General features: G+C 43.6%; 1 protein-coding gene and 1 long non-coding RNA gene across 2 annotated transcripts in view; both read left to right on the top strand.

The window, feature by feature from the left end:
- The window catches only part of ATG2A (autophagy related 2A), a 2,105,371-nt gene that overhangs the window by 165,571 nt on the left and 1,925,542 nt on the right, over window positions 1-14,258 (top strand). The gene's annotated exons all lie outside the window — the stretch shown is intronic.
- On the top strand, window positions 616-4,425 carry LOC138565973 (uncharacterized). Its single transcript, XR_011301750.1, has 3 exons — window positions 616-2,348; window positions 3,196-3,329; window positions 3,893-4,425. It is a non-coding gene; the product is annotated as an uncharacterized lncRNA (long non-coding RNA).

The raw sequence follows: 14,258 nt of genomic DNA, 5'->3' as shown, positions 1-14,258 counted from the left end.
ATCTCTGATGTATTTGGCCCGTTGAAGAGCAACAAACCTTTGTTTCTGCTACCTATGAAAATTAGTGACCGTGTGAAAGGCATTTGATAAGGGTCATATGATAAAGCAGCGTTTTCTTGAAGTGATGTGACCAAACACTAGAGTTGTGTACATCTAGAAGTACACCTGGGAGCATTAACATCAATACCTTTCTAAAACCTTTGTTGCAAATTAGGTGAAAGTAAGCTCTGAAAGCAACGTGTTACTTTTAGATTAATGATAGTTCATCGCCCTACGCACTATGAACAAGGACAGTTTTTCAGTCAAGTGTCCGTTTTATCATTGCTATGATTGATCTCTTACGAAAAGAAGTTACGTTTCTGTGTTTTCCTTCTGAAGATATTTCTATTATGGATTTGTGGTCTGACAAATGGCTTGGGAGAAATTTGCATAGCAATTGTAAAGTATTAATCCAGCCACATTTGTGGCTTGATTGATTTCCCTTGATTTCTTGCCCTTTGGTATTGAATATCTTTATCATTGATTCTCGCTTGCTGGTTGTCTATAAGGAAATGTCAAATATAAGTTCGTGTGGTCTTTTTTTTTTACTTTTGACCATACTAAAATTACGTATTTCCAAAAATGTCGAACATTTCCTGCGTTTCTCTCAAAGCATTAATTTGCCGTTTCACACGTTCGCGAGTATATTTTATATTCGCTCGCACAAACTAAACAGCCACCCATGTTAAGCGTAATTCATAAAGCATTATTTTGCATTATCGTGCGTTTCGCGCATATTTAATGATCGTGATTTACAGCCAACATTACCTGACCTCCGGATCATTCTATACTTGCAGGCACCTTGAAATTAAACAGCCACCCGCGTTAAGCGTCACTGACAAAGCATTATTTTTTTAACGTTATTTGCAGCCAACCTTTTTAAATTGCATGCATTCACCCATTTACTTTACATTTGCTTTTACTGTGAAACTAAACATCCCCGTCAAACATAAAGCGAGGGTTTTCATTGTCGAGTATTTGTTTACATTTCTGCTTGCCGTGTTTCTTAAAGGAGAGTTCCGGGACTTTTTTTTTATTGTCCCTACGGTTCGGCCATGTGTTTTTAAGCATAACTCGGTAGATCGTAGAAAACTTTCCTATGGACCTTACCCGACTTTTCGTCCATTAACGCACTCGAAATCAGCCGCCATTTTCTGATAATCCTATCATTTCCCCCCATCGCCCTGGCTCACCTGCTTTTGCGGCACTAAATCAAATCCCCCCGCCCCTGAGCCTGACATCAGCAGACGCGTACCGCCCATTTCCCAACGCCAAAGCACATTTCGTGTCAACAATCGCTGCGCCTCAGCTAATGAAGTGTCGCCATGGAAATGGCAGGACGCCTCTTTCCTCAATAAGTATAAACACACCGTTTCACAACACACAGCAGCAGATTTTCGATTCCATTACTCTCTGTGTGTTACTTTGAGTATTCTGTGACTCGTTTCTGTGCTCTGGTCAGCTACCTTCGTTGATTGTAGCCCGTGTGAACAGATAGCAGTACCACCGCTATAAATTATTTTACTTTCTTTACCACACAATGGCTACAATAATGCCGTATATGTACGAGCCCGAGTACACAGAGGAAGAACTACTGGAAAGGCAAGCACGCGAAAACGATGGGGATTCGGACGGCAGTTGGGAGGACCAGTCAACGGATGAAGAGCCTGGACCATGTCGCATGGACGGCGTCTCCACCTGGTGCACGTGCAATCGGTGCGAGCTAATGCCAACTGAGGAGGAGAACTGCTGCTGCCGTGAAAATTCCGGGTGCTTGGCCTACATTTCGGAAGGCGAGCCAAGTCCGCAATGCATCACCGAGCTGCCAGAGTTCAGGGAAGCCTGCCTCTCACGGACCGTGTTGAGGATGATGATGGTGCTTATGCACGAACTTTGCGGCACTGTTCGTCCGCGTAATCCGAGTAACGAGTAAGTATACTCTGGTTGTGATGTCAGTGATGCCACTACTATTTCATGGTCGTCTCATCATTCGAATGCATGTAAATTGGTTCCATGTTGTGCATTTTCTAGATAGAATTTTTTTCAAAGCAAAATGACATTTTTTACCTGAATCGACAGTGATAAGAAAGTTGTCATTTTAATACAGTTTGCATCTTTCATTTTCACAGGTGGTACAGGCTGGTGGCCTATCGTTGCTTCACTTGGTGGCTTCACGGGAGGCTCGGACACCGCGTTCGGAGAGTAATACCTGCCTGTGCGGTACTTGCCATTAGACAACATTTCCCCAGCGACAGTGGACAATACCGCGGATTTTCCCTGGATGTGCTGCAACCGCAACTTTACAATGTGTAATGTTTATTATTTATGTTCAATTGAAATTAAGATCTAAAATAAAACCCAACATATATTTTAACAATGGTTGTTTTGATTTTTTAAATTAATCTAGTGTGTCTCCATTGAATAGTCTTCCTGTGCCTTGTCTTGTCACACCACATGTCTCCGGCCAGCATCCCCCCTCACGCTGGACGGCCCCCTGCAATCCACATAAGTGTGTCTCCATTCACGAGTCTTCCTGTGTCTTGTCTGCAGGACCACCGCCCCAATCCACCCCCCGCCCTATCAAAGGCAGTTCGCACCGGGGTACTTGTGCTGGCAAGTGGAGCTGTCAGGGAGCGATAAAGGCCAAGAGGTGCCAAAGACCATGTACACTTCAAAGTGGTCTATAGAGCATGGGTTGTTGTTCCCATGTCTACCGCCAGACCCCGTGTCTCCTGCCAAGCATCCCCCCTCACGCTGGACGGCCCCCTGCAATCCACATAAGTGTGTCTCCATTCACGAGTCTTCCTGTGTCTTGTCTGCAGGACCACCGCCCCAATCCACCCCCCGCCCTATCAAAGGCAGTTCGCACCGGGGTACTTGTGCTGGCAAGTGGAGCTGTCAGGGAGCGATAAAGGCCAAGAGGTGCCAAAGACCATGTACACTTCAAAGTGGTCTATAGAGCATGGGTTGTTGTTCCCATGTCTACCGCCAGACCCCGTGTCTCCTGCCAAGCATCCCCCCTCACGCTGGACGGCCCCCTGCAAACCGCATAATGCCACGACATATACACGTCATTCATTCACAAACACACCCCTGTTTCGAATTCTTTATAACCCACTTCATATTTCTAATGAGAACTTCTTTGCACTTTGCTAGTCAACCCGTGAAGGTGCTGGTTATCTGCTCTTCGTCTCGGTGAACTTCCGTGACCACTTCGAGGAAACTCGTCAGTTTGCAACCTGTGAACGACAAGAAACTACTCTGATCCCTGCATCTGTTTGCTCGTCAAGGTAAGGCCATGTACCATACTCATTTTGCGTCCAATTTCTTTTCGTTCAAGACAGTACATGCAAGGAACTAGTCACATGTTCTGAGTTTAGTCAAATTATTTTTCTATTTTTTTAAAGTTATTCAAATACTTATCCGCATGTGAATAACGTGTATAGTTTATACCGCAATTTAATTACTATACAGTAGCTTTAAAGACGGGTTAAGTTGTACTTGTTCGTTCTATGTGGCATATTGTTTTGTACCGCGCACTATCTTGGGGAGAACCGTCTACTTTTACGGAAGCACCTCAAAACCTTTGCTTCTGCTTTCTCTCTCCCTCTCCCCTGCTACAACTGGTCCACTGTCTGCGATCTCGGTCCTGGGCCCTTCCACTCTCCACCTGCACTCCCTGTCAATCCCTGCACTGAGGGACTGTCTCAGTATCCTACAGCCCCCCCTTGACGTTTAAAACCCAGTTGCACTGTCCTAGCTATGAAATAATTTCCCGACCGAATATATAAAATGAATAATTTTAATAAAGATCTGATGGTGAGACTAATTTCATTGTTTGTTTTTCAAACAGGTACATCATGCATTACTGCATGTGTCACGAGTACCAGACACCGGCGGACGGCTTTTTTAATCGCCAGTTGCTTCTCTGCGTGAACAACGTTACCACCCTGACCATTTTATGGGACGATCGCCAAGTGCAAGTATGCCCTTACGCGGTACTAACGGCTAGATGCAACATACAGACCGTTGTGGTGGCCTAGTGCCTCGTTGTTGGAACAGCCATGCGATTATCAGTGCGACCAAAGAGCTTATTTTATCGTAAACCAACACCCTGTTTACTGCACACGAACATCGCTTGCCTCAAGACGAACTATTTTGGATCGAGAGCAAATAAAAATGAAAATCGCTGAATATTCTCTAAACATTTGATGTCCAATAAATGTACTTTGCCAAATGTACAATCTTGCAGTTTGCTTTTAAACCACAGTTTCATATTCCGAATTGTGGCGCTGTATTGTGAGATGATCTAAGACCCTGTGTACAGCAAAGGAACATTGCGTGCCTCAAAACAAACTTTTTGGAACGTGAGCAAATAAAAAAGAAAATCGCTGAATATTCTCTAAACATTTGATGTCAAATAAATGTACTTTACCAAATTTACAATCTTGCGGTTTGATTTAAAAGTACAGTTTCATATTGCGAATTGTGGCGCGCTGTGTTGTGTGAGCTGATCTGTGTTGATTTCCGGGTTCTGTGTGGAGTCGCGTAGAAGACGCCTGGGCGCACAGTCACGTCACTGATAGAGGCGGGGAATATGAATGTTTTGATAAAGTCTGTTTCAGGGGCAGGGGATTTGATTTAGTGCCGCAAAAGCAGGTGAGCCAGGGCGATGCGGCAAGTGATAGAATTATCAGAAAATGGCGGCTGATTTCGAGTGAGTTAATGGACGAAAAGTCGGGTAAGGTCCATAGGAAAGTTTTCTACGATCTACCGAGTTATGCTTAAAAACACATGGCTGAACCGTAGGGACAATAAAAAAAAAGTCCCGGAACTCTCCTTTAACTCCTTTAACTCCGTGTGTACTGCTGTTGTTCCTTCCTCTATCGCGAAGTTTTTTTTTAAACATTTTATTTTATTTTTTTTAAACATTTTATTTTTGTTGTGCTATCTGCATCATACTTCCAAATGTTCCCTTCGATCAGTAGCGGATTTGTAATTTTACCTCCGATCTTAGTCCCAAGAGCCTCTCTTTGTTAATCAGTATTCCAAAGTATTGCATCCGTCATATTTCGTGGTGGCAAGCACATTTAATTTTTTAATGGATTGGTACTTAGTAACCCCAACCCATCTCCACCTGACATTATTTGCCAATGGAAGTGGGGCAATATTGTTGTATACCTTCATAATGCTATAACATGTTCATTTATTAAAAGGCTGAATTCGACTTTTTTCAGCGATACGAAGAAATTCACTTCGTTCATTTCCGCTTTTGACACTCAAACATTTCACGTAGATCCGTCGATAAGACTATCGTTTGAGGATGCACTGTTAGAGCAACACATGCCGGGAGAACACTTTACTCCTGTTTATTTTATACAGGTGTCCACTGGGTTAACTAATGGAGATGCACCAGCTGGAGCTCCAGATGTATGCAGATGATACCAATCCACATTCAGAAAAACAAGGAATGGGTGAACTACACCAACTTTTGTAAACTGTTTCAAAGCTTTTTCTGGATGAACCCTAAGGGGGTTCAAATCTGAGATACTTGTGATAAGCAAATAATTACCTTTCAAATGGCTTACCTCCACAGGAGCATCACCCTCGCTGTCATTCAAGGTAAATTAATTTGGGATTCTCATCATAGATAGATCAATGTTAAACAGAACACTTTTCCAGCAATCTCTACTCTGAAATATGTTATTTCACCATTAAAGGGACCACCTGGTACAGGTTGCCAGATCTGTGGTAATTGCTCGGCTTAATTTAGTAACTGGTCTGTTACCTAGGGAGGCTGGGGCATACCAAATTACAACACAGTGTAGAAGCAGACAGCGAGGCTCAACCTGATGACACATGACCAGGTCAATCCCGCCCATGTAGCACTACATTGGCTGCCTGTAAACGCAAGATTTTAATTAAAAATACCCAAACCACGGAACGCCCACAACCCAGGAATGAGAAATCAATTGGCAACCTCACCTGCAGGAAAATGGTGAAAGCAGAGGTATTCAGCAATGTCTTTTTAATGACTGAACTGGTTTTCGTGATGGAATAAAGCTGTGTCCTGCAGAAATCTTACCTAGAGAAAGCAGACTAAACTTTTGGTGTCCAATTTCTTCCCCTTTTGCAACCTTTCTTCCCCAGCTCACTCTGACCCCTTGGACCTGCCCAAACTATCCCATTCCTTTTAGCTTGTACATTGCCATCTGTCCCCACAATTACTGGTGCTAATTAAACATTAACCAATTACTTATCTTCCACTATTACTTCATCTGTCTGTACCTGTGTTTTTGGTTTTATGCGCGTTCATGTGCAACCTTGCCCTATGTTAAGGACATGTTTGGCAGTGGCTCCAAGGTGTAATTGTACCACTAGCACACATAGATAACTTATACAGATCGTTAAAGCATTTTTGTGATTTCCCTAGCCTGTATAAAGTTTTCAAAGAGGATATTTTTGCATGCAAGCTTTTTGTTTAGCCTGTAGTCTTTCTTCAATTTCGGTGGTTTGAAAATGGTGTGGATGTAAATGGTTTTGAGAGGTGGATTTTAGTATTAAGAAAATCTAATTCGGAGAAAATGGAAGTGCCCCTTGCCCATCAGCCAATGCAGTTTTTGTAAGAGATAAACCACCCCTAGTTTCACTGAGTATGTGAGCATCGAACATGAAGTAACTTCAGGTGCTAGGATGTCAGTGATTTTGCTTTTTCATTTATTTTTATTTTTATTATTACTTGTGTATAATCAATAATATTTTTACAAGGTCTGCGAAGCAGTAGAAAAATCACAAGTGAGGGATTACAGATAAGGGCGAAAATATGAGTCCGCTGTAGCATGTAATTCAAGCTGTCCTAGATGGCGCCACGTTAACACCTAGTCCGAAGTATGTTCGGGGAGGTATGCCGACAGCTCTAAATGAGATTTTATCTTATTCATGGCGATTTCCAAAAGTTTTGCAGTCGCAATTGTCCGTCTCGTTTGATCGCCCGAAATCAAGCAGTTCCACCATACGTCCTCTTCATTAAGGGACGAATCTGCAAAGAGTGGTGTCAGATAGGCGACTCTTTCCTGCCTCATTTGAGGGCATACCATTAAGAGGTGTCTGATCGTTTCCGGTTGATGTATATCGTCACAGTCTGCATTTGTTGGCATCACTAGCCGCCCTGATGGTCAAAATTTCCTATGTTGGCAGCAGGTTTAGACGTGCTTTCATGAACATTTTTCTGATAGATTTGTCTGGAAATTTGGCACAGTATGCCAGAGGCTCTTTTAATTTGTTGAAGGTCGTTGGAAGATGGGTTAGCAGTTTGTTGGATGCTGCTTTGGTGTTGGTTACAATCCAGTCCTGGTTTTCCATTTTTGTTTTTACTCTTTGTGGATTGTATAGCAAGTCTTCCTCGGTGCAAGCTATCTTACACAGTTTGCTTCTTTGAGCTTTTGCCCACTCGTTTAGCAAGTTGCTATGGCCACTGTTTCTTCTGCAATCAGCTGGTAAATAGGAAGACTGTCTGGCATCTGGGTTTTCCTGAATAGTTGCATGGTACTTTGCTGAGCTGTTGCAGCCAGGGACAGTAGACCTAATTCTCTTCTAATTGCAGCAATCAAGGTAGATTTTGGCACCCCAAGGACTGAGTAGCCTTCTAATTTTGGCCATAATGAAGCAGGAATAGTCGGGGTTGCGTTCATCCCGTAGACCAGTGAGAACAACTTTAGCCTTGTAAAACTGAATTGCTCGGACTAGCGAACATTTTCCATACTTTTTATCGACAACTCTAGTTTGGGCTGTTAAGTTTTGTTTTTTCCCAGAGTGCCTGTTGCATTTTCGTCTCTTTCCTAGAGCTGTCGATTTGAACTCCCAAGTATTTGAAAGACGTGGTGATTTCAATTTTGGTATTGTCCAGCGACCAGTGTAGCCTCTCGTTTTTCTTTTTCTGATGTTTTTCCAGGATCAATATTTTAGTTTTTGCTTTATTGATTTCGAGGTTGTTTTCCTCAATGTAGTGCGCGAGATTATTTAACTGGCGCTGAAGGCCGATCTGGGTTTGGTCCAATAAGATCAGGTCGTCCACATACAAAATAGGCGAGACAGCACCTTTTCCCACTTTTGGAGGGAATGATCTTATCTTGGCTTCTGAATCTTTGTAGTCTCCCAGAAAGGCGATTAAAAAGAGCCGGGGCCAAAAGTCCAACCTTCTTTCACTCCACGCTCCGACGATATTGCTTTGGATAAGAGGCCCTGCTGGCACAGGCGCACACATAAGCTGGTATTCGAGTGCAGAGCGATCACCGGCTCCAGGATAGACAGAGGGCAGTTCCACCCCCTGAGTTTTGTCCAGAGTTTTTGTCTGTCGACTTTATCGAAAGCTTGCGACAGGTCAACAAAAGCTAAAAAAAACTCTAGGGGCGCCTGACATTCTGTTGCCTTTTATTATGTTTAGCATCAAGATGTTCACCGCCGTACTGGCATTCTTCTGGAAACCCATTTGAAAGGGGTCCGTGCTGGGAGACGCTCGAGCCCATTCTTGGAATCTCACAAGTAGTAGAGTTGCACAAATCTTACCGATTATGTCTAACAGGGCTATTGACCGATAGTTGGCCGGATCTTCTCTGTTGCCCTTTTTGAAGATCGGGACAACTACTGCTTGGGTCCATTATTCTTTTAGCAGCATTCAGTGTGCTAGAGTGGATCAATGTCTTGGCTTGGAAAATGTTCGGCTATATCAAATGGATTGCACTGAAAAGTCATTTGAAGAAGGCTTTGGGGCAGGGTATCTTTGAGTAATTTATGCATTATTTCGACTGTTTAGTGCAGGGGATGGGGGGTTTCTCCCATGATGGGGCCTGAGCTAGCTTTCACTTATTACAGTGGCATGTTCGCCTTGTGGCACGGTTTGAGCAAGCTCGATGGAGGCTACTCTGGATTTTCTCGAAGAGTTAGACTGCTTGAAATTGGCTTATTCTCAAGTCATGAGCTGGTTGTATTTGTGTGGTTCGCCATGTACAGTCCCTTTTATCCCAATATCTCTTCCTTGGCTGTACCTCTTTAGGGAGCCTTATCATCTTTCAGAGAAGATTGAATTCAGACCTACAGCTATTCTTAATCTCCCAGACTGTGAAACCCAAATGTATAGGGCTAATGCTAATGGCAGCAGAATATAACGCACAGCATAGGATCTTGAGCAATGTAGGTATGAAGGAACATTACGCTTTCTTGCCTGCTGGGTGTGTTAGTTGAGTTAAGGCTACCTTTTGTACTATATGTATTTGTATGTACATTTTCGGTCTGCTAACAAATATAACTCTAAGGCACCCGGACTATGCCTCTTGAAAGGCAAGGATTCGGGACTCTCTGTACTGTCCTTCTTAATTTGTTGGAATTGATTTATGTGCATCGCCATCCAGTACCGTCTACCCCCTTTTTTGGCATATCCAATCTTCTGTATGATTCATCCGATTTCTCTTTCTTCCTAGCATGGCTCAAGCCTCGGTTCTCCTTTCTTGGGGAGCTAGATTTTTCACCCTCTACACTCAGTAGCTTCTACCATAAATGTACCTTGATCTGTAAGGGTGAAGTCTCTGTGTAAAAAAAAAAAAAGCAAGGAATGGGGCTTTGAGTTTTAGTCACTGCAAAACTATCGGTTTAATGGGTCTAAGGAAGGCATGGTATCAAACAGTAAGACGGACACAAATGATCGCAGTTCAAGGGTGTTTATTGAACTTCAATTGGGTTTGAAAAATGCCAATCTAATCCTAAACCTGAAGATGGGAGCAAGCTACGACAATCAAATAATTACGCAGTCCTAGTCGAGTCTGTCAAAATAAAAGGGCCTATACTAATTGACAATCCTTACTTTTAAACCCAAATAGTGTGGGAAACAATATTATGCAAAAGAAAAGTGTTCAAGAAATGATATGTCAGGATATTTAAGCCGTTGGCTTCCCTTTGCCACGTTTTTAGCACGGGGCAAGGTGGCACACTCGAGCTTAGCAAACGTTCTGGCTTCTCTAGCATGAGGATGCAGTTCAAGAACTTCAACATCAGGGCCTTCTGTGCCAAAGTGTCTCTGCCATTCTAAGTCTCTTATTTCAGAGCGCCTGATGCAGCACGACAAGCATTAAAGTTCCTTTCTTCTTAGGATTTCACATATACAACTTCTCGGGTGATTTACTATTCACCCTGGGTCCCCCTCCACTGGGCTAAGACCGACTTGAACACAAAACCTTCAATTGGTCTCCCTCCGCCGGGCTCAGACCAAATTTCTCTACTTCATCCAAATTGAACACTTACGACTGTACAGAGGATTTTGCTTGACCCATTGCCGGACCACTTAGATTCACAATTACTTGTTCTCTTCTTGATATAACGTTTTTCTCAGTTCACTTTTGCCACTTCTCAGCTGAATACCTTAGAGACCTTCGATTGAGCACCCACGCGGTGCTGGGCCACTCTGTCAATGGTATTGTATCTTGCTTTTAAAGTTCATGCTCACTTCAGCAGTTCAATTTTACTCTTTCACATGTGTTTTTAACAAGGTTTGTTCCGGCACTCGCCATACTATGTTGCTGCTTGCAACCTTGGTTTCAACACAGACCAGTCTTGTATCCGTCTCACCGGCTGTGTATTCACTGACACTGCTTTGTTCTTGGTGCCAAGGACGGTACCACAGCGGCTGGCACTTCTCCTCGCCTTGATTATTGACACGGGAGGGTATCTCCGACACACAATGCAGCATTCTTCAGCCTGGTTGCCTGGTCTTATGCTTTCTATTCTCAAGGTCCTGGAAAGTAACTGTTCCTTGTCAAAAAAGGTCAAGGGAACGTCTCTCCTTGTGATTCCCTTCTGTTTTGCTGTCTTTCCTCTCGTTCAGCTGCCATCTTGGGGGGGGGGTGTGTGTGTGTGTGTGTGTGTACACACCTGTGTACACCTGTGTACACCTGACCATTGTATTGGGACACGTCAGGTATACTGCTTGGGTGTTGGTCTGTTTTCTCTCATAGCGGGCTGTCCGTGAGAAAGTGTTTGTGCTGAAAAAGGGGGGTGGGAAGTAGAGTTCCTAAATATCCTACCTGGTAGGATGGGGTAAAGGTGTTACAGAGAAGGGGATTCTGCGTCTCACCATCCGGTGTTCCACCCCCTGAAGACTCCTCACACAGGTGATACTCCCGCACTGGTCCACCCCCAGGAACTGGATCCAAAAGCGATGGCCATGTCCTGGATGACGGATCCCTGGGGACTAATGGGTGAGACACCTTCTGGATATTGCCATAGTTTTGAACAAGCTGGTTAAGATGCTGAGATGAGAAAGTGCTTCACTAATACCCAGTTATTTGTTTTCGACACTGCCTGTCTAGTCATTTTAACAATAATATTAGCAAACTGATAGCCTGCATATTTTTTTTCAGCTTTGCAAACTAATCCTAAGAGTTTTTAATTTGTTCTGACATTGTTCGTATGGAAGATGGGAATGTGGCCCATTGTATACAGTCTCTATCTCTGCTTTCTTACTGGTCGTTTGTTAAGGAAGGAGAGTTTTTAAACTTAAGGTTTTTTTCTACATCTAAAATGAAGCAAGGTACACTAGCCCTTGATACAAGTCTTCTTTGTTTCTAAGCTCCCAGGCCCTCACCTGTATTTCCTTTCTTCCTATCTTGTCCTGAAAATGTCATATTTTTATTTCTCCTTCTGAACTTTTGAACTTTGTAAGGCACTCAGTGACCTTTGGGTAGCACCAGAGCTGGACAACCATTCAAATAAAAGAAGTACAAGCGTTTCCAATTTCCTAATTATGCAACAGATTGTTCCACTCGTGTTCGTTCCCTGGCATCACACCTGTCTGAATCAAATCCTTCACAATCTAAGAGTGTGGAGGCATTTCAACCCTACTCCCTATGCTGTTCTCTTGGTCAGGCAACCTTCAATAATGTAGTTGCCTGCATATTTATCTTTTTGCGTTGATGTTTACTGAAGTTAGTCTGTCACTGCCTCTGCAGTCAGACTAAAGGCAGCATCTATAACTTTGCAGAATGCTCAGCCCAATCATAAGGCTCCAGTAGTCATCTCCACTGGTTATTCATTTTAAAGCCTTGTCTGTGGATACCAGTGCTCAGTTCATCCAGCCTATTCCCTTCTGTGCAGCCTATTTGCTTGACTCTTGATATTTACTATAGTGCCACTACTGCCCAGCCTTCCTAGTCCCTTAAACTGGGACTGCAACGTAATTGGACATAGAAGCTATGAAATGCTGTCTATTATGTAACGCTTGGTTTATAGGTTTTCCAAGTTCTCATCAAACAACCAGCATCACGCACTCAGCGATGTGTTCAAGAATTTATTTAAATTGACTGTGTTCTTGGTCAGACTGGAGGTGTGAGGCGCAAAGGGCCCCACAGGAGGACGACTAATACAAGAATGTCTTGCAGATTTCATATTCATATCTGCATACATAATACTTGGTGTGCAAATGATGACCCTTTTGTTGAACCCCTACTTAAGCCTGTTAACTATCGAGCAGTTTTTGTACTGCACTGAAAATGTTTGTTTGCACGTCATTGTCTTTATATGCAAGTAAGTAACATGGTCCTTCTGCCATTTGTTAGGATAGCCGAGGGGCAGATGTGAAATCTGTGGTGTAAATGGGTGCAGGTTGGAAATACCTGGTTCCTGTGCGCTGGTGTGCTTACCTGGGTTTGGCGAAGCCACCCAGAGAGGTTGTTCAAAAATGGCAGAGATTTGAGAGGTTACATACACTTTGGTTAAGTTACCCGCTGATGTATGGGAGTGGACTAGGATTAAGGAGGAGAGCTTAATCATATCTTGCAAATGTTTGTTTGGTATTGGCTAGGCCTGTGGGGGCATTCTGTAGGGGATATATATGTGCAATATAAGGTTGTGGGACATTTTAATGGGAAGTGAGTTAGTCAAGTGGTTAAATAGTCTGGGTATGAGTAGCATGAGTAGAATTTTATGTTGGTCGCCATCATGCTGAGAGGTGTTATGCGCCTGCTGGTGCAGATAATAGAGGTGCTGTCAACTGCCAGGTTTAATCTGCTAATGATCTGTTTCGCTTGTATAAGGTCCAATCTAGGCAAGCCTGCTCTGATGATTTAGACGGACAGTGTCTGAGGGTTCTCAGTGATGCCAGAAGTTTATTAGGCGACTTCTGTCGGGTGAAGACGAGGTGTGTGGGTGTGTCAATAATTAGTGGGGGTTTTGTGGTGATGGTTGTAGGATTGAAAAGGGAGGTTTGTACCTGTTTTCTGAAGGTGAGGTATTCTTCTGTGCTGTTGGCACAGTGGAATCTTAACAACACTATTGCAGTGATTGCCATGATCCTGCGTGTGAAGGTCAGCTAGGGCATGCTGTGACGTAAGGTGTAGAGTTGGAAGAAACCTCTCCTTACAATTATTTTAACCCGTGGCTCTGGTGTAAGATCGCAGTCCATTACATTTCCAAGGCTTTTCACAAAAGAGGTAGGCAGGGGGCGAAGGCCCATTTTGTCCAGCAGGAGACTGCTGCAGGTTTAAGAGGTGTTGTAACTCAGATCGTGACTTCTGTTTTGCATGGGCTTACCTTGACTCTGTTAGAGGTCATCCAATAGGCCATGGTGTGCAAGGCATGTGTTCAAGTCGGGGTAGTCCGTTGTTGGGCCTTTGGCGAATTTGGACATCATTTCAGTCCTGTCTGCTTAGTTGAAGCATGTGATGCCTGTGCTACTGATGAGATCGAGGATGAAGGCCACGTATATGTTGAAGAAAATGGGTAAGCGGCAGGAGCTCTGAGGGTCCCCGCACGTCAGTTGGTAGGTAGTTATCTGGAAAGGGACATGAGTGTTTCTGTTCTCTGTCAGGAAAGAAGCAATCCAGCTTAGGTCAGTTCCCTTTACCCCCGGTGTCTTTCAATCTTTACCCCCGGTGTCTTTCAATCTTTACCCCCGGTGTCTTTCAATCTTTACACCCGGTGTCTTTCAATCTTTACCCCCGGTGTCTTTCAATCTTTACCCCCGGTGTCTTTCAATCTTTACCCCCGGTGTCTTTCAATCTTTACCCCCGGTGTCTTTCAATCTTTACCTGCGGTGTCTTTCAATCTTTACCCCAATGTCTTTGTCTTTTTAGCAGGATCTTGCGTCTGATGGTGTTGAATACAGCAGAAATGTCCAGTAGTTTAGTAGCCCTGGTTGAGTCAGTGTCCGCATTTGTTCTTTAACATGTTTCAAA

This window comes from Ambystoma mexicanum, chromosome 2p (genome assembly GCF_040938575.1).
Source record: "Ambystoma mexicanum isolate Mex_15411 chromosome 2p, UKY_AmexF1_1, whole genome shotgun sequence".
Classification (NCBI taxonomy): domain Eukaryota; kingdom Metazoa; phylum Chordata; class Amphibia; order Caudata; family Ambystomatidae; genus Ambystoma; species Ambystoma mexicanum.
Note: the sequence above shows the minus strand (reverse complement) of the source record. Positions and strands in the feature narration are given on the sequence as shown.